Genomic DNA, 20916 nt, shown 5'->3' on the forward strand with positions numbered 1-20916 from the left:
CTTTGGTTATTGTTTCAAGGAGTTAAGTCTCAGGCTGTCAAAAAGCTAATAATTTGTAAAATTATACTAGTCTGTTATTTTTTAAACAGAACCCTCACCATTGACTCATTTCAGCTTCAATGAAAAATGAGTCAGTAAAACTATTCAAGATGTTTTTATTCTCTTCTCCTATTCTGACATTACACATTATTTTAAAAGAGGCAAATCTTTTATTTAGTTATCTTTTATTTCATTTTCTATGAGATTTTTTTTGAAACCTCACTGTATTTAACTGCTCTAGAATGGGTACAAGTTTAGTATTATGAATAAAACATGTTATACCCTTACTATGTCTGCTTTGTAAAAATCCTCTACATGAATGTATTGATGATATTTTCACTAATTTCTCCAACAATGAAATAGTTCTAAGGAGAATAAATTAATCTGAGTCTGATATATAAGGTAGAAGTATCTACTGATCTTCTAATTTGATCAAAAAGCTTCATAAAAATAAAATTCTATCAAGTCTGAAAATAAATTGTTCATTTTAGAAAAAGCAGTATTTTCAAATCCATTTTCTAACTGGAAAATGTCATAATTATTTTCTTTTCAAGGCTTTTATTTTCTTCTCTTTTATTTTTGTAAATGTATAACTTAAAGCGACTTTTCAAGTTATGGAACAATGCGTGTAAGATTTTTCTACTATGCATATTATTTACAACCTTAGAGAACAGTATTTAGAATTATTATAAAAATATTATAAAACAAAATGTTCAGTAAAATTGCAACAAGTATGATCTACTAAAAGGATAAAATAAGATAGGAAATAATGAACAATATATTTAGGAGTAGTTACTAGATTCTTTGGCTGTATGTCTATATAGATACACTTGAAATTCATATTAAATAATATTTTAACTGCTTTTTAAAATGAGAAGTTCGTAACTAAATTTAAGATACTAATAAAATTGACAGGGTAACTCAAATCCTGAAGTATGTATAAATTTTGTTGTCAGATTTGACATCCAGATTCCAGACATATTCTTCTCTCTTATATGATTGTAAGGACTAAGAGGTCTAGAACAGTGCTGTCTTAGTTTAAATCTGACTACAGAATTAAACATCAAATTAGGTCACCATATACTAACACTCTGAAAAGTGCTTCTTGAAAGTTATAGATTATGTCTTTGTTTTTTGAATTTTAGAATTCTATTTATTTTTTTATACAGCAGGTTCTTATTAGTTATCCATTTTATACATATTAGTGTATGTATGTCAATCCCAATCTCCCAATTCATCAAGATTATGTCTTGATTAAGAAATAAGTCTCTGAATTTGAGGTACCAAGTAAATGGTAAATAATGTAACCAAGTACTTTTTTAAAAAAAGTCTCAGACATACCTAACTGCTCGGAGGATCATGGGGTACAAAATATCATATACTGATTAATTGACTTTATAATGAACATGGACATTCAAATCTCAAAATAGCAGACCTCTTGCCTTTGAAGAGCTTGCCTTTTGACAGGGTAGACAGACTCATGCTTCCTTACTATTCAGTGCATTATATCATGTGGCAAAAGTCTGTAAAAGAAATGTGGAAGTACCAAAAAGCAGAGGTCTGGAGAAAGCATCACAAAGAAGATAAGTTGAACAAATATTAAAAGATTTCATTTGGCAGACAGTTGGGGGGGAGATCCAGATAGAGGAAACAGAAAGAGAAAAAGACACAGCAATTTGGGGAAGTGAATGGGAATGTTTACACAAATGTGGACAGTTTGGAATGGGGGCGAGAAGCAGTGGAGGGGCCAGGTTTCTTAGGAATAATTGTGATGGTAGTTGGGTGGCGCATCAGGAAATTTGAAGGTTTTTCAATAGTAATTAAGAGACAGACATTGATTGATTTAAGTAAAGGAATAATAAAATACATACATGTTTTAGAAAATATTATTGAAACAGTGTGAAGGAAAGCTTGAAGGACAGGAGAACTGGTAACAGGAAGACCAGTTAGGGCATTATTGCTATCGACCAAAAAGGTCATATGGCTTTAATTAGGGCAATAGTGGTTGGAATAAAGAGGGAGGAAAATTGAAAATTGTTATGAATGTATAATTTACAAGACTCAATAACTAACTAGATATGAATTATAAGGAAGAAGGACTGAAAGATGACACTAGTATTTCTGGATTGAAAAACTAGTTGAATGGTGATGTTTTATTAATCAAGACAGAGAATCCCTATTAAAGATAACTTGGCTAACTTACAAAGCAGAATTATAACAAAAGGTCACAGGTACTCTGTCTCAAAGTCATCAAGATAATGCCAGATTGAGCGGTGTCATTCTGTTCAAATTTTGTGTAAAAATTTTAGGACTTTATATAACTGTACTTTTTGTATTTCCTGTTAAAAGGAATGAGACAGAAAACTACTGCCTAGTGAAGATATACCTCAGTTCAAGCAAGCCCTGTAAAATAAAATAAGAAGAATGGTCATTTATATGAAAAATAAGAAGAATGGTCATTTATATGAAATTGATTCTTTGCTTTATAAAAATGTTAAAATGAAAATAAATAGCAAGCTCTCTTGATACATTTTTTAAAGTAGGATTTCATTTTTAAAAGTTTTATCTGTATACAACTTTCCTGGAACATACCTTTTACCTTAAAAGATTTTGACTCTTTCTCTTGCTGTATAATTGCTATTTCCTTATTTTTTTAATAAATGTTTTTATCTGTATCGCAAAGGATTTGGAGGTAGGGAGGCTTGTGAAGGGTTTTAAAAACAGGAAGACATCATAGATAAAGGTGGGGTTTTTTTTGTATACTTCAAGAAAGTAGTCATTGAAACTACCCTTTCCGAATCAATACAGGGACAAAATAAATAAATAAACATTTTCCATTATGATGACCTTGCCAATATAGAAAGCACATATCACAGCAAAGAGCTGTAAGAACTGGTTAAAAGACAGGCTGGAAAGATGGGGTGACCACTGTGACCCCAGTACTGCCTATCATGCTGAACTGGTCAGCCTGTGGTAGGTGGAGCCATTGGAGCCAGACTGACCAGACCAGAAAGAGATGAGACAAGAGAAATTACTCTGCCAACAATTACTGAGACTTTAGCCCCCTAGTTAGAAGACCTATCCATGGAATGTATGAGAATGTATTGTCTACACTATAAAATACACTAAAGTAAATAAAAGGCTGGGATTTACAACTGATAATAAGCAGAAATTCTAGTATTTCTTCCTGCAGCTTAAGAGTGTTTTTTGCATGTCCTGCATCAAGTCTAAGACTATTCCTTCAACATGTATTCAATACAGTTTATTATGGAGCTACCATATTTAAGGCCCTATCCCTTGGAGGGCCAATTACTAAAACTAAAGGGATTCTTGAGAAGAGATAAAAGGCTGCACAGAGAGAGGACCAAGACTAACTGAACAAGTAACGCATAATAAAACCAACAGGTGTTCAGATACCAAGAGTGGGCAATGCAGCTTGAAAGGCAACTACAGGAGTAGCAGATTCTCCTGGTAAGCTCTGTACTAAAATACATCAAGCCTTTGCAAAGGGACATCAAGAACTGGTGAAGGCATGAAAGCCAAGAAATGTGGGCTAAAGATAGAAGGGGAAAAAATGCACAAAAATAGGATCTAGACAAGGACTGAGAGGCCTTGCTTTTACATGCCAATTCTATAAAGAGGCTACCAGGCACTTCATGAGGAGAGGTTGGTGAATGATTATGAACCACACCTAATGATACATATACAATTAGTGATATGTAGCTAACAATCTGCACAAAATTTACTGAGTTGGATTGTTCTCATTTGATTACATGGTCTCATATCTGGTTATAATTTAAGTGCTAAGAAATCTCTTCCTTTACTGAATCTAACACACATTCACATGGACAATTGTTTTATATCCAGTTCTGGAGGAGGGACTCTCTCTCATTTGAATATTGCTAAGCAACAAGTCTTAAACTTACATTGAAAATATTAAGCCTCTTTGCTCTCAAGTATGGAAATGAGGTCCTATTTACCTAAAAAGAACATTAAAAGATATATTATGGCTCACACTTGTCTGTTTTAAGAGATAAGTTTTATTTAAGATATGGTACAATGGCAGCTACTGCTCAGAGGTTATTTTAACTATAATGAGTAGCTCCATTTCTTATAGTTTAAAGATCGAAACAAAATGGAAGAATCATTTTATCACAATATCTGTAAAAATTCTAAAATTCCTTGATACTGATTTTCAATTGTGTTCACTTGTGTTATGAAGACAAAGTTTGCTTTTTATTTTGATAGTGATATTTCCATACAAGTACTTTCCTAGTTGAAGTACAGTCTCATTATTGACAACACATAATCCGTATAATCACAGTTCTGTTAACATCTTTATTCTATTTACTTTGCATTCATAAGACCTCTCCAAGCTCCAACTCTTAACCTCCCCTCTTCTACGTAAGATGTGAGAAGAGTCGATCTAAGAAGACATGCACCTTCCTCCTTTACCCTTAACTCAAGTGTTTCTAAGTTGGCGTGACTTTTTTTTTGGCTGCATCAGGTCTTAGTTGCGGCAGGCGTTGAGGCATGCAGGATCTCTCATTGCAGCGTGCGGGCTTCTCTCTAGTTGTAGCATGTGGGTTTTCTCTTCTCTAGTTGTGGCACGAGGGATCCAGAGCCCGTGGGCTCTGTAGTTTGTGGCATGTGGGCTCTAGTTGAGGCACGTGAGCTCAGTAGTTGTGGTGTGTGGGCTTAGTTGCCCCACGGCATGTGGGATCTTAGTTCCCTGACCAGGTGTTGAACCCGCGTCCCCTGTATTGTAAGGCACATTCTTTACCACCAGACCACCGGGGAAGTCCCTGGCTTGACTTTTTGATGTGAATTTTTAAATCTTGAGACATGTCCAGCTTTAAGAGTAAATATTTTTAATGAAAATGAGATAAAAAGTATTTTAGATCATTCACTATTCTGCCTCTAAGAACTTTAATTTAACATGAATAGTTGAGATTTGCTTGGAGAACATGCTTAACCTGCTAATAAAACCTACTCAGAATTTTCACTCACTTCTGTCTCTTAACTAAAAGAGTTACTTTAAAATGTTATGCAATAAAATATTTTTAAATGCTTTCATTTAAAATCATATGGTATCCAATGCACTAAATAAAAGGACTTGTACTGAGAGATGTTTCTGATATTTCTGGATTTTGAAAAATAAAACTTTATCCTTTGAGATCCTACCCCAAGATTCTCTGTCCATCAAGTCATTGATGACAGAGGTGACACTGTGCTGAGATACACCATGTGGTAAAGTGCATCTTACACTAAGTCTATGGAGGTGAACCAGGGCCAACCAGAAAAATGACTTGTACTTCAATTGTTCCTTAAGATTTAACCAAGCAAAAAAATGAAGTGATATGACACCTTCGGGCACAAAGGCACTCTTGGGTAGAGGACCGTGAAACCTACTGGCCCCCATGAAGCTACATATCATTAACATAAATAGAAATAAGGACAGGTTTCTGTACAGAATTTGATGAAAAATTCAAGAAAAGGAAATGAGAGTTTCCTCTAGGCAAATGTAATTCAGCAGCCTGAATATAAAGAAAAAAAGTGAGAAAAATAGCTATGTTATCAGAAAGCTATAATGTGAAGATTTAAATAACTTCTTTTTCAATAAAAAGGTGGTGAACAAATAAACCTTGGAAGAATGAAAAACAATAAAATCCTGGCTTGATAAACTGAATTCATCACTAAGAAAGGAGCTATGCCATTTGGGAAAAACAACAAAATGACTCTTCCCAAAAACAGTTCTCACCTGACAGGTATTATGATAGTAGTCAGTCAAAATCAGTCAAATATACAGACTATTATAATTAGCTGAAGAGGAAGAAATCGATGTGCCAATATTAGGTTTCCTAAATTCAAAGGGAAAAAAGTGCCCTTGAACCAGCAAGTGTTTGTTTGATGGACTAATTCATGAGCAGAAAATCTGACAGTTTTTATAAATCCTTGTCAATATAAACTTTTTGTAAAGGATATTCTAATGATCTAATGTATAAAAACTATATGCTCAGGAATTAGTGTGTCCACACTTTGAGCCCAAGTGCCAGAAAGCAAATCCACAGCAATGCAGATGAAAGGGCAACAAAGCTTTATACTAAACCAGAGAGAACATGTTCTGAGTGCAAAGCAAGAATATTCAATAACTGTTCAAGAGATAAATACCATACATACCAGCTTGGATCACAGGCTGAGAGACCCAAAAGCTTCATGGTAATTTTCGGGGACAGTGCTATCAGAGGGCACAGACCTCTTTGAAATGTACTACTTAGGTGAACTGACAATGGCAGGTCTTGAGCATAAGATGGAAATGGGAATCAACAGTATCAGATAATATCCAAAGAATGATTTCCTGGAAAGGTCTCATCTCTGAAGCTTAGGAAACAAGGGTTTGTGATCATTACAGAGCTCTTGGTAGTAAAACACAGGAAACAGGTTTGAAGATTATCATACACAGAGTAGAAAAGGACTGTGCAAAGCAGATTGCTCTATCAGAAACCTTGAAGCTAGAGAGAAGACCATCCTGTTCAGTCATACATACCATTAAGAAGCCAAGCCATGCTCTGGGAAAACCCCCATCTGTCATCTGTGCAAAGCATGTACAAAAGCAAATCCTTTGTAGATGTAAGTCTTGTGTCTTTCCAATATACATTTTAAAGAAAGGACCCTAAGGCCTTAGACCTGGGAAGACATTACTGAAGACAAGAGACCACTAAGAAACTTTCTGTTCAGTGCTCAAGGCTTGGGGTGACTTACGAGTAGTTTTTTTTTTTTTTTCCTAAAGTAATGAATCCCTTTAGATTTTTATAAAACCCTAGAGAGCAGGTTATTTATCTTTTACATTTTTTAACGCTTTCAGCACCTAGATTAATATACTACTTAGTGGCTGCTTAATTGATTGCTGATAATTACACAAATAAGAAAATGGTAGAAAGAAAGTGATTGAAACTATAAGAACATTGTTTTCAGTAAAATTATATTAATTTTTTTCTCTGATGTCACTGTTAATCACAAGCCAGCAAATGAATAAGCCTAAGACAATCCTTAATGTATCATAAGGAGATGAAATAATTACAGTAGAAAGCAGCAAATGTTACAAACATTGAAGCAATTATGACAATGGGTCAGGATATTCACAAACGGGATAATTCTATTTTGAAGTCTCCGAAAACATTCTACCAATGTTTTGGTCGATGCCTATAGCATGGATAAGACCCAAGACAAATTGTTCATAAAAATCACATAATATATAATATTTTAATACCTACAAACATCTGAATATATCCAATCCTTCTAGTGTAAGTGCTAATCAATGAGGAATAATCAAAGACCAGTCACAGTTCTCAAGATATTTGGCGTACACCTTGATGTAACCAAGAACCACAGGAAATACCAAGTGCTGCTTGTTTTTGCAACATCCAACGCTGTGTAATTCAGAGGTTCTCTCCCTGCTCCCAGTGATTTTAGAATAAACCCAGACTAAATTGATTTCCTGGGGAAGATCAATCAGCGGATGTTTAGCAAGCAGAAGGTACAGTGTTCATTGGCCCATCTTGCTTGTGCAGAGAAAAGAAAAAACAAGGCCATGTACACAAAGCTGCTGACCTTAGCCCTGGAGTTTCAAAGGTACCATCTGAAGAAAGAAGTCATTACTAATGCTTAATTTCTAGTTTTATCTCTGATGTGGAAAAAATGCTTTTTTTTTCCTCTGACAATAAAAAACTGGAAAGGAAAACATTATAAATACAGGATAAATCACATGAAAGCTCTATGAAGACTTACTTATTCCCAGTGTAAAGAGCTTCACATCAATGGTAAATAAATTGAAAAAGGTTATCAGTTATTTATGCTGTTTGTGGCAGACCCTGTTAGTTGGCTACCCAGCCTCTCTTGTCGTCTCTTCCTTGCTAATAAAATCTTTATTTGGCTGTTTATGATGAACTCAGGTCCAAGAAATAAATCATGATTTATACATAAGCCAGTTATACTTATACCATTCTCCATTGACACTTAAATTTTACTCTTTGACAGGTCACTTAAACGTAAAGGAAAGTGAGATTGGCAACTGTGGGGAAAATTTTGGGGTTGAAGTCTATTATAAATAGGCTTGATGTAACCAAGAGCCACATCTTGGTTACATCAAGATGTAACCAAGAACCACATCTTGGCTACATCAAGATGTAACCAAGAACCACATCTTGGTTACATCAAGATGTAACCAAGCTCTCTTTCTTGAGAGAGCTTTGTAGAATTGGCCCCTTCTTTTCTTTATTGCCTTGATTATAGTTTTGGAAGGACATAGGCTTGGGGCTGTGATAGCCATCCTTCAGTCATGAGGCAACAAGCCTAAGGAGACAAACCCAGTGCTAAAGATGGCCAAGTAGGAGAGCAAAAGAACCTGGTTCTCTGATGAAATTGTTAAGCACCTATGTCAACACAGAATCCACTTACTCCAGTTATTTTTTTATAATTTAGTTAAATATTTTATTTGCTTAAGCTACTGAGAATTGGGCCTTCTATGACTTGTATCTGAAGACATTCTGATACAGTAATCAACACCTAAGAAAACCTCCAGATTAATAGGTAATGTAAATAGGAAAATGAAAACATGAGTTTAAGTAAAATATCACCTCAGTCATACAAACTGACTAAATTATCTAAGCAGACTATAAATATACGGTTAGTTTGAGGATTAAATAATCATAATTTATTCATTTAACATGTATATCTTAATATTATTGGGTGCTAAATTGGAGATTAAAGTACTTAAGGTCTGGGGAGAAGACAGGCATTAAATAATCATGTGTAATTACAGTCTGAGATTTTATACAACATGTGTGTTGAGTGCCTATTGTGTGCCAGATACTGTTCTGAGGACTGGAGATATTCCAATGAATAAGCTTTTCTTTTGGAGCTTACAGCCTTGAGTATGGTGGGAATAATAATAAACAAAATTTAAAAAGAGAGAAAGAGGAATTTCAGTCTTAGATAGTGAGAGATGCTGGATATATAATAAAAACATAAAAAATAAAATTGAGTAGCTACTTTGGAAGCATGGATAGAAAATACGTCTTTAATGAGGTGTCATTTGAAATGAGACCTGAAAATTGTAAAGGTACCAGCCAAGAAAAGATCTGAAGCCAGATGTTCTGAGGTGAAGGAAAACAAATATAGATCCTAAACCTTAGGGAACAAGCTTGGCATATTTTAGAAGTAGGAATAAGGCCAAGATGGTTGACACACTGAGAGATCAGGGAAAGTGGTAGGAAACTAGGACTGAGAGGCCAGATTCTGTATAAACTCAAAGGTCATGGAAAGGAGTAGACTAACTATGAAATGAATCCATTGGAAAACTTTAAGCAGTTGAGGACATAACAGAATTTGTGTTTTTTAAGAGCTCACTCTGCCTGATATGTTGGGAATGAATTGTAGAGGGCAAAAGAGAGAACAAAAGATTCATTTGCCGCATCCTAGACAAGAAATGATGGTAGCTTTGTGTAAGCTGGTAATAGAAAACATAAAGAATGGTGAAGATACTTGAGATATCTTGTGTCAATAGCTCTGCCAACATATGTGAGTATGTATTTATATATTTATATATTTTTTAACAAGTAAGGAAATTGAGGCCCAAAGAAATTAAGTGATGTGCTCAAGTCACACGGCTATTACGTTAGGAACAATGTCAATTAACTATTGCTATAATGACATTGTTAAAGGAAAGTATCTGTTCCACAACTGAATCTTCCTCCTTCTCCAGTACTTCCCAATGTAAATTCTTTCCTGTCCTATGCAAACTTCCTTCTGTTTCTCACCTCTGAGACCCATGCGGAAGATAATGGATAGCAGTAGTTGAAAGTCTTTGAAGATTGAGAAATAAGGAGAATGATCTCTTAGTCTTTGGTGGTATATATTACAAATACACACATATCTCAAAATGTTTCTTGTTCTTTTGTTTATTGAACTTTTTAAAGTATTCTGCAATGAATATTTTACTTCATGCTAAGAGAAAGAAAACAACATATGTTATAGAAATAGAGAAATACCTCCTGGCAGAGTTCCAAGATAGCTTTCTGATCAGTATATTTAAAAATTTTTCTCCCTGGTATTAGTTGGTGAATAAACAACATGTTTGTTTGATTGTTTTCATGTGACTTTTCTAATCAAAAAGATGGAGGTCATTTCACTGGGTAACATTTATTTTTAAATGAAAGATGAAGAGATTAAGGAAATGAACATTACCATTACTGATATTTTTAAATGGAATTCTGGGCAATATTCCATGAAACCTCAGATTCTTCCACAGTTTCAAATTCAATACCTATCCCTCATTGTCACCCTAGGGCCTACCATTAAGCCCCACAATCGTCAGCTTTTCCAAGCCTATAAACAATCATTAGGAGATCAAAAGCTAGAGAAAGTGCTATCGAATTCTGAAGTATACTTTTAAAAGATACAAAATTGAATTTCAAACATTCAAAAATTTATCAGCATCCTTGTTAAGAAATAAATACTTTTTCCCCATTTTCTGTTTTCTCACCTGGCTGTCCCTTTGTTGGTTTATGCTAGCTACATCAATCAGGTTTTCATACAGCAAACATTTACAGCCATGGTTCACTACAGGCCACTGAAAAGGAGACCGCAAATAACTTTCTTAAACTTTCCCTTGGACCTCTCCCTCTGCAAGGAACAGTTCTGAATGCATTCATGATCCATAAATACTAGCATATATTCAGATCATGACCTATTCTAATTAGCATAAACACACAGAGTTTCACTATACCTAGTTCTGCTTCTTTAAACTTGCAGTAAGAACGGAGTGTTATCATATGAAGCATGCACATTATTCAGTTGTTTAACCATGCTCTTAATCAGTGTATAATATGTGTCATAAATAGGCAGCTGCTAAATGAATTATACATAAAGATAATGTTTATTGAATAATTTAGGTCCTAACACATTCTGATCCTTAATTCTGGTTTTTTTATAGAAACTGAATCATTACCTTGTTCTTTTTAGTGGTAAAAAATTTTGTTTTTCATATATACTATAAAAGTAAAATCTCTTTAAGGGAAGACAACTTCTTTTTAAATTTTTGGCTGCGTTGGGTCTCCGTTGCTGCATGTGGGCCCTCTCTAGTTGCGGCGAGCAGGGGCTACTCTTTGTTGCGGTGCACGGGCTTCTCATTGCGGTGTCTTCTCTTGTGGAGCACAGGCTCTAGGTGCCCTGGCTCAGTAGTTGTGACGCACGGGCCTAGTTGCTCCATGGCATGTGGGATCCTCCCTGACCAGGGCTCAAACCCGTGTCCCTGGCATTGGCAGGCAGACTCACAACCACTGAGCCACCAGGGAAGCCCCAACATTTTAAATTTAAGTGTTTATAACATATATTTTTTTGAGGGCTCAGAGATTTTTTTTAATTAATTAATTAATTTATTTTTGGCTGTGTTGGGTCTTCGTTACTGCGCGGGGGCTTTCTCTAGTTGCGGTGAGCGGGGGCTACTCTTCGTTGCGGTGCGCGGGCTTCTCATTGCGGTGGCTTCTCTTGTTGCGGAGCACGGGCTCTAGGCAAGCGGGCTTCAGTAGTTGTGGCATGCAGGCTCAGTAGTTGTGGTGCACGGGCTTAGTTGCTCCACAGCATGTAAATTCGATAGAACCAAGTTGTATTATTCGTAGAAAGTAATAACTAACAAAGGCAAGGGGTAATATTCTTTTTTTTTTTTTTTTTTTGCGTTACACGGGCCTCTCACTGTAGTGGCCTCTCCCATTGCGGAGCACAGACTCTGGACGCGCAGGCACAGCGGCCATGGCTCACGGGCCCAGCCGCTCCGCGGCATGTGGGATCTTCCCAGACCGGGGCACGAACCCGTGTCCCCTGCATCGGCAGGCAGACTCTCAACCACTGCACCACCAGGGAAGCCCCGAGACCTTATTCTTTGAATATATATTCCATGTAGCCCAAATTTTGTTTTCAGTTTCTCTTAGAAGATAGTTTTCAGTGTAAAACATGCTTAATAATAAAGAGTGAAATTGTTAGTCCTGATGTTAATTTTTTATTCTGTTGTTACCTTTGTTTTGATGGCCTCACTAGTCGCCACTTTGCTATACCTTCATGCAGTTTCTTCTCTTTATCTGTGATGGTCATTTTTCTCCAATATTGACTGATGTGGAAATGTATGCCCCTCTCTGGGCACTTATGGAAGGCCTGTAAAATTTTATGAAAATACTTTAAACAATGATATAACTATAACCTGTGGCCAAAACATGAATAACTCTCCTCAGCAAGGTCATGTAGTTGCCCCAGGTGCTGAATTTTATCTCAGAGTCTTAAAACAATTATGTGTATTTCAGATTATGCCATTGAATGTTTAATATCTCTAAAGTTGATGGGGTTTCAGGGTACTTGGACATGATTAGATTTTGCTTGAACTCCAGTATGTCTTTTTTTTTTAACGTCTTTATTGGAGTATAATTGCTTTACAATGGTGTGTTAATTTCTGCTTTATAACAAAGTGAGTCAGTTATACATATACATATGTTCCCATATCTCTTCCCTCTTGCGTCTCCCTCCCTCCCACCCTCCCTATCCCTCCCTCTAGGTGGTCACAAAGCACCAAGTGGATCTCCCTGTGCTATGCGGCTTATGGGAAATAGTAGAAACTGCTGGAGTTGCAGTTTCTAGAGTTTTAACGTAGAATATATCTTCTGGTTTTAAAGTGAAATTCATTCTACACAGTCAACATTAGAAAATACAGTCGTCTTAGGAACAGTTTATAAAAAGTACACATACTAGGGAAAAAAAGACATAAAAGCATGACAAAACAAAACAAAATAATACTTGCATGTAATCATCATAAAATGATGCTGCCAAAGGGTCATGATACACTTGTACACATATGCCCCCTTGTGGTGAATGAATAGGACACAGGACATTTGAAAAGGTTTCTGGAAATCAAGGAAGAGTGACTTTGTTTTTCTTAGTTTAGTATTGTCTGAGATAGAAGATGTACATTTTAATAAGCCCCGATTTACAAGGATTTTACTTTTGTGTTGTTTACTAAAGCTTAGTAACTCTGAACTATCTACCCATAAGAAGGGAGGAAGGATCAGAGAAAACTGACTTCTAATATTTAACTGAGAAGTTACCCACATTCATATTGAGATTCCAATACTGGACTTTAAAATGATTTAGTCAGTGTTTTTATCTATAAAATTTAAGGTATAAGTGGAAAAATAATCCCAGTGAAAAGATCAAATGAAAAGTCAGAAAAAGGAATTGTTAAAGTAAGTGAAAGCAGCATGTTTAAAATAAATCGGGTGGAAGACAAAGAAGTAGAGAGAAACTTAGTAGAAAGGAAAATAAAACATGCAGACTTTTCATTGGCATTTTTAAATGCCAATGCTAAGTTTTCTTGCATATAAATGAAACTCATAGTTTTGAGAACGTTTAAGAGACCTTGAAGATGTCTCGAAGGGCAAGAAGGAAACCATGATTCTTAGAAGATTTAAGGCAATGAGATTTGAGCACAGTAGCTTATATATAATTGATACATATAAGGGGGAAAAGGGTAGATAAATGAAACTAGCAACCTGATAAACCATAGTTAATGAAGACAGGGTTAAACCAGAAAAGAATATTGAAATATATACTACTCCAGTGGATTTTCTGTAGTATCAGGAAAATTACCTGAAATAATAATAGCAACTCAGGCACTGTTTTGAAAAATAAATGCTACCTATTTTATGGATATGTTTTCCCAAATTTATTTTGGATATGAGTGTGGTAATTATATAAAATAATTTTGAATAAAACAATTCTAAATTATTTTCCTGCATTACCACAGATTATATACAGGCTATATAATCACAGCATTTTGACCACGTTTGTTCAGGTAAGAATTTCCCCCATCCTACCAACACTATTGCAAATTTAATCAAGTGTTAGAAATAGCCCAGAAAAATATAAGCCGACTTAGCGCCTAGTAAGATCATGTGGAAAGCTATTTGTAAATGGTTATTTTCCTCATCCTGAAACAAGAGAATATAAGGAAGTCTCAAGAAAAAAGCAGAACATTTTCTCTGATATCGTGAATTCTATTTCTGGCTAAATATACTTTTTAAATTCCTACTCTTTTTTTTTTCCCCACTTTTTTTTTTTTTTTTTTTTTTTTTTGGCCGCACAGTGAGGCACGTGGAATCTTTGTTCCCCGACTAGGGATCAAACACCCTGAGGTGGAAGCACAGAGTCTTAACCACTGGACCACCAGGGAAGTCCCCTTAATTCCTACTTGAAAACTTATAAAACATGGACAGAAAGAGGGTTATAATAACAATCTTAAGATATAATATTCATTATACTTCCTTTGGTATTTTGCACTGTTCTCTTGATTTTTTTTTTTTTTTTTTTTTTTGCGGTACGCGGGCCTCTCACTGTTGTGGCCTCTCCCACTGTGGAGCACAGGCTCCGGACGCACAGGCTCAGCGGCCATGGCTCATGGGCCCAGCCACTCTGCGGCATGTGGGATCCTCCCAGACCGGGGCACAAACCCGTGTCCCTTGCATCGGCAGGCAGACTCTCAACCACTGCGCCACCAGGGAAGCCCTGTTCTCTTGATTTTTTAAAAAATTTTTATTTATTTATTATTTATGGCTATGTTGGCTCTTCGTTTCTGTGCGAGGGCTTTCTCTAGTTATGGCAAGCAGGGTCCACTCTTCATCGCGGTGCGCGGGGCTCTCACTATCGCGGCCTCTCTTGTTGTGGAGCACAGGCTCCAGACGCGCAGGCTCAGTAGTTGTGGCTCACAGGCCTAGTTGCTCCGCGGCATGTGGGATCTTCCCAGATCAGGGCTCGAACCCATGTCCCCTGCATTGGCAGGCAGATTCTCAACCACTGCGCCACCAGGGAAGCCCCTCTTGATTTTTTTAAAATATCACTATATATTCATTTTTACTGGTTTTCTACTTTGAATTTTTGAGGTTAATCTGGGTCACATTTCTAATAAAACTTTTGTAAAACTCCTCATGTCCCTCTGCTGTCTAAATTGTAATCATCTTGCCATTCACATTGGCAGGAAGTGCAGTACAGATGAGTCTGAACTTTGTGATTTGAAAGGTATTGTGACCAGACTGTAAAGTCCCTTGTCCTTCACTGTGTGTAACTTGAATATAACTTGCCTAGAACAATTGCCTAGAATATAGAAGAGAGGATAAGGGATGTATGTCACAATTTTCAAGAAATAAACAAACAAGAGTAAGGAAAACAAAAATGAAATATGAATGTGGCACAATGTGACAGAAATATGCCCCATTAAAACAGCATTTTGTAAGGTGTACTTCTTGCCTGATTTTGTCTGTACTGGCCCAGAATCTTAGCTGTCATAGTCACAGAGACTCTGCCAGTAAAGATATCAATAAATGACAATATCTGGAGAGTATTCTTCAGTTCTGGATTTGTGGGGATGACAAAAGGATTACTTAAAATACCCTGAACCTATGTTATAAAAATAAAACAAAATACATTTTACCAGATATTACATTAACCATAGGTCTACTCAACATACAAGAAAATAACATTCTAATATTAAATTCCAATTTCTTCTTAGGAAAAATTCATAAAAAGTATTTATGACAATAGTCTATTTTGGTCTAATCTGAATTCTTTTTCCAGTTTTCAATGACTCCTTTCTATATCTTGTCATTTCTATCAATACACTTGCTCATATTTCACTTCAGGTGCAGCCTTTTTCACTGCATTTCTAAGATGAGTTACTTCCAATAATAAAGTGGAAAATACTAGTTCCCTATCATCTTTGTAAATCCAGAAATAACATCTCTTTGTGTAGTGCCATAGCACTGCCAGTCTTTCTGAGTCCTCATACTATGCACTGCATTGTTTCATATAAATGTGAAATATTGATAAAGGTTTTTTTGGTACAACATTATCAAAAGAAGTTCAGAGCAAAAAGAATTGTAAAGACTGAGCTCCCTAATGTCGGTCACCTTACACGGAGGTGTCTCAAGCCCCCATGTTCATCTTAAGAAAGATATTAACATAGTTCAAGAGCTCCTCCACTGGCTTCAAACACTAAAGAAACTTTATAGAACACTGGAGCTTATGATGGATGAGGAACTATTACTGAGACATTTTATAGTTTATAAAATTTTGATTTTCAAGCTGCAAATTCTAGTTTTTAAGTATATAATCAGGTTCTCAGACATCCAAACTAAAATGCCTATTAGACATTTTCTCAGCCTAACTTTGCTAGTCAATTTGGGCTGCCATAACAAAATACTATACAGTGGGTGGCTTAAACAATAGGAATTTATTTCCCCCAGTTCTGAAGGCTGAAAGTCCAACATCAAGTTTCTGGCTTATTCAGTTCCCCAGTGAGAGCTCTCTTTCTGGCTTGCAGAGAACCACCGTCTCACTGTGTCCTTACATTATGAAAAGACAGAGAGCTCTTTGCTTCCTTTCAGGACACTAATCCCATCATGGGGGCCCCACCCTTATGACCTCATCCAAACCTAGTAACCTCCCTAAGCCCCCACTTCTGAATACCATCACATGGGAGGGGTGGTTTAGAGCTTCAATATATGATTTTTGGAGGGACACAAACATTCAGTTTATCACACTAATCAAGTCCTAAAGAGCTGAAAACTGGGAGATGTGTTAAATTTTCCCCTGAAAAATCAGTTTGTTTTTTCTGCGGTGGTTGTTGTATGTTAGTTGTTTATCCTTAAACCAGGCCATTAAAGGGGAAATTTTAATACTTAAGTAAAAGAATCCTAAAATTAAAATTGTAACGAGGTTTACCTTCATTTACGGGGCCCTCCTTAAGCAATTCTACCCCATCACATCTTTCACAATTTCTCTTTTGGGTTTAAACAAATGTGCTCAAGTTGGAGATTTACACAGTTGGATTTCCTCTCCTGGATGTCCTTGTAGTTTCTATATACATAGTTCATGAGCTGCATGGACAAATCAGCACTGCTCCGACTGCTCCTTGGCAAATTTGTGAAAAGTAACTTGCTCTTTGGGTGGAAAACTATACTTATTCCCCTTAGTGTATATCAAGATGTCAAAAGCATTATGTATATATGATTCAGGCTGCCATCCTGTTCCTCAGGTCTTCCTTTTAAGTCCTGGAGACCAACAAGAACTCAAATAGGAAACAGAGATCTCTTTAGTATCTCAAAATTTAAGAGCTAAGGGAGTGGGAAGAGGAGGGAGATGAGGAAGAAAGAAAAGATTCAAGCCTCTTTTGCATTGGGCTTAGGCAATCAACCTGTCCCCTTTTGCAAATATCTCCTGATTCCCACTTAAAAGAAAAAAAAATTAAAAAAAATTAAATATTAATTAAACAGGGAAGAAAAAAAGTAAAGGTGAAACATGTTTTAAAACATTAAGTAAAATAACCAAGGATTAAGCAAGGTATGAACTGGAAGTTTAAAGGATTTGAAAGTGCCCTGAGAAATGGAAGATTCTTCTTTCATGAGGGTATCTCAGGAGGCCAGGACACAGGCCCTGCCCCCAATCTCAGCAAGGAGCCCTCACCTTCAGCATCCAGACCTAAGGCATCAAAACAAGTTACCCTCTGTGAAAAGGAGTTCTAGCTCATTTCCCAGCTCACTTCATCTCTGACAGTCCTGAATAAACAGTCTTCCCTTCCACCCCTGCTTCCTTCTCATAGAGCAGGACTTTATGGGAGACTTATTTCTTAAATTGAAAAATAAAGAAAATCTTTAGAGAATGCTTAAAGATACCTATTTTTTATGGTACTCTTAGCATGTACTCTTAAAAATTAGAATAAATATTCACTTGAATTAAATATCCACCAAGATTAAGTATGGTGTATCCATGTTATGGGGCAGGTAGCAGACATTGACAGGGTGCTTCCTATATTTCTTATTTCCCTTTACTATTGTTAAGTACACAGGCTCCTAATATGCATTTGTTACCGAACTGAACTTGGGTCCATTCACCTGTATACAATAAAGCCGATATACTGATACCAGGTGGTAGTGAAGCAAAATGCAGTGTTTATTGCAGGTGCCAAACAAGGAGTGCAGGCAGCTAATGCTCAAAAACACCCAGACCCTCTGACGGCTTTTAGAGAAAGGTTTTCAAAGACAGGGTGAGGGAGAGTATTGTGGGGTGCGTGATCAGCTCCTGGACATTCTTCTGATTGGTTGGTGATAAGGTAATCAGGAGTCAATATCTTCAACCTTTTGGGACCAACCCTTCTGGGGTCTTTGTGCTTGTGGTCAGCATGGAGTTAACTTCTTCCACCTGGTGGTGGTTTCAGCAAAAAAGCTCAAAGGATATGGCTCAGAGTATTATCTGTAGTCCTTGAGGAGGGGCTAAAAGTCCTTAACTTTGTTTAATGGCTAAACCATTATTATTTTGTCTTGCTTGACAGTTTTCCTTTGTTTCTGCATTTTCTCACTTCTCTGATTAAATGTATTCTTTGGAACTCAGGGAAGGCCTGGGAGGCTAAAGTTTTTCTACAAACAAGAGGCAGGCAGAGGACATGGGGGCAGTCTGGCCCAGGAAGGCTCCATAGGGTCCTGCTCAGTTACATATATACTCCAACAGTGAGCACCTGGGGCTTTATCAGAAGACTGCCCTAGAGACTGCTGGCATCTACTTTGCCTGCAAGCAAAAAGGCCTGGGAAGCAACTTGGGATTTACATCCCACCAGGGACAGCCTTGGACCAATAACTGGCACTGGCAGAGGCCGAGGTATAAAGACTCCAGCACTCGTCTCTAACCTGGATAACTCTGTAGGAGGAATATAAAAAGAAATGCATGAAAATGATAAACAGCAAGTTCAGAATAGGAGACATAGGGTATGGTAGTCAGGGCAATAAATGAGATCTGGAAGAGGAACCCCTGGGGCTTCATCTGTATCAGAAATACCATATTTTTAAAGCCAAGTGGTGGATATATGAGTGATCATTGTATTAGTTTTTATGTGACATTTTACATGTCTGAAATGTTTTATAATATTGTTAAAGAATTTTTGGAAAGATTGACAAGGTAATGCTCCATGCTTTTCATTAATATTAAGATATATATTGTCATATTAAAAATGTTAAAAAGATCCAGCGTCCTCACATTTGTCCTTCAAAGAGGGTGCATCTACCCAAATTTAGAGCTAAAAGAGAAGTCCTTAAAAACAAAATTCTATAACCACCTAATCTTCAACTTCTCTTACTGACTCCACTTTTTCTATTCTTGAAATAGAAAAGTGTGCTCATCAACACACTTTTCCCCATGGTTTTCCCTCACTTATCTTCCCAACACTGACCTCATGGTCACCTATTTCAAGAATGCACATTCATGCTTTGAATCATCTATCCCCTTCATCTTCAGCCTCATCAAAATTCAGCCCTGGGTAATATATGTTTTCCTTTTTGCTTACTTCTGTTTCAAGGCTCCTGACATTTACCATTTAAGTGACAAAACTCTGCCAGTGGACTTCTCTGTAAGTTTTTCTATGAGAACAGCTGTTTTTAGGCACTTTGAGGATAGAGGTTGTGTCTCCATTGTAATTTCTATCCCTGTATTAGTTAGCTAGGGCTGCCATAACAAAGTACCTCAAACTGGGTGGCTTGAATAACATAATTTATTGTTTCACAGTTCTGGAAGCTGGAAGTCTGAGATCAGGGACTCTATAGGGTTGGTTCCTTCTGAGGGCTGAGAGAGAATCTGTTTCATGCCTCTCTCCTGGCTTCTGGTGATTTTCTGGCAGTCTTCGATGTTCCTTGGCCTATAGAAGAATTATCCCTATCTCTGCCTTCATGTTTATGTGGCATTCTCCTTGTGTGCGTGTCTCTGTGTCCAAATTTCCTCTTTTTTATATGGACACCAGCTGTACTGAATTAGGGGTTCACCTTAGTCCTGTATGACCTCATCTTAACTAAGTACATCTGCAACAACCCTATTTCCATGTAAGTTCATATTCTGAAGTACTGGGGTTAAAACTGCATAGGAATTTTGGGGAGACACAATTCAACTCATAAAAATCCCCTATGTCTGAGATCAGAGGCAATGAGTTGTTGTCTTTCCTTGAACTAAAAACAGCCCCCTGTAGAAACGGCTTTAGTTTGTTACTCAATAAATATTCCTTGAATTCAACTGAAAAGAGTTGAAGACACTGTCAATTTCGGTTTCGACTTGAGCCCTTTACTTCAGTCAGTGTCCTGTTGTCATATGCAGTACTCCAAGTAGTTTGTCTTTTAAGTATTCTCTTACCTACCTCTTTCCATTAAACTGGAGAGCATTATTTTCCACACAATGTAGCCTTGGAACACCACTATATTAGTTTCCCTAATGAGTTCTTCTTACAAATGCCGGGTTTATTTTGGCTTGCATATGAAGTTTGATTGCATGCATTCATAATTGAGTTTCCATTTTGATTTATTAAGCAGAACCATCATATCTCAAAATGATAATTAGCTGGCAAGTTGTGGCAAACATATACAAAGTTATAGATATCTTTTACTTTCTGTCTGCATGTTAATATTGTCTAATAAATCATATAACTGTAAAAGTGGCAGAATACCTAGACTAAATCTTTTACTTTTATTGAAATTGTGACATTTTAGAATAACATTCTTAAATATTCACAATGTTTATGGCTTAATTAATCTGCTTCTCCAAAATTTGACTCTTTAATATTTTGAAATGACTTCATAGATATTTTTACCATTCAACATGGAAGACTCTTGGGTTACATGTTCTGAATTTAATTTATACAGTATTGCCTCTGGAAGGATGTTGCTATAGATACATAGATATAGATACAACATTTCCATTTTCCCATTTACAGTTTCACTGATACTGTAGTAGAAAAAACAAATTATCATTCAA

At 36.5% G+C, this 20916-nt stretch overlaps 1 protein-coding gene across 4 annotated transcripts in view; it reads left to right on the forward strand.

Annotated features, from left to right (window-relative positions):
* Positions 1-20916, forward strand: part of EPHA6 (EPH receptor A6) — a gene marked incomplete at its 5' end in the record, with an annotated part of 855070 nt that overhangs the window by 733796 nt on the left and 100358 nt on the right. The window lies entirely within an intron of this gene.

The sequence above is a fragment of the Leucopleurus acutus genome, assembly GCF_964270905.1.
Source record: "Leucopleurus acutus genome assembly, chromosome: 5".
NCBI classification, from domain to species: Eukaryota; Metazoa; Chordata; class Mammalia; order Artiodactyla; family Delphinidae; genus Leucopleurus; species Leucopleurus acutus.